Here is a 770-nt window from a genome sequence, read left to right as displayed (position 1 = left end):
GGGGGGGGGGGGGGGGGGGATGACAGACCCCCCAACCCAAATTGAATTGAAACTGAAATACTATTGAGAACATGATAACGAGTGTATTTTTATCTGTACAAACCACTGTATGAGTTGCTGCCACCTAGTGGCTGGAGGCTGCATTACTGGGTCCTGTGGGTTTAATATAACTGCAGTAACACTTCAACAGAAGCAAAGATGAATAGATTTCAAACTGAAATCTCCAGTTTAGTATCTGCTGTACATGGAGGGAGTATCTGCCTATTGAACCTGTTCCTCTGGATGTATAATGTCGTAAGAAATATTCGACGGACGAGGTCCTGCTGTACTTGAACTGGAGTGGAGGGAAAAAATGTGTTCAGCTAATAAGAAGTTTTGTTAAATGTGAACTTGTCTTTTTAATCATGTTGTAACTTTAGGATGTTATTATTGACGCTTTTCGATGTCCATTGTGTCGTAGCTGTGGCCGAACTGTTGTGAGTTCAGATCATGGATGGAACAACTCCAGTTCTGAGGATGTGGATCTGTTCATACAGGACGCCACTGAAGGAAGAAAGAAGAAAAACACGACACAACGCTGCGTCATATAAATGTAAGAACGAGATGAAATCCAGCAGTTCAGAGTGAACCCTTGGGCGTTATCACTGCCATCATTCCAGTCAAGTCACATGTCACTTCTGACGCCTGTTATTGGACAGGGACGGGGGTTTTACATATTTTAAAACACCGACTCCTTGGGCTGTATTCTCATCTACACTTCCCTGTGGGGT

At 43.5% G+C, this 770-nt stretch overlaps 1 protein-coding gene across 1 annotated transcript in view; it reads left to right on the top strand.

Moving 5' to 3' along the window:
• LOC103388121 (amine sulfotransferase-like) overlaps nucleotides 1-770 on the top strand; it is a 6,243-nt gene that overhangs the window by 3,392 nt on the left and 2,081 nt on the right. The gene's annotated exons all lie outside the window — the stretch shown is intronic.

This window comes from Cynoglossus semilaevis, chromosome 13 (assembly GCF_000523025.1).
Source record: "Cynoglossus semilaevis isolate Cse_v1.0 chromosome 13, Cse_v1.0, whole genome shotgun sequence".
NCBI lineage: Eukaryota > Metazoa > Chordata > Actinopteri > Pleuronectiformes > Cynoglossidae > Cynoglossus > Cynoglossus semilaevis.
The sequence above is the reverse complement of the archived record's forward strand: the minus strand, read 5'-3'. Positions and strand labels throughout refer to the sequence as shown.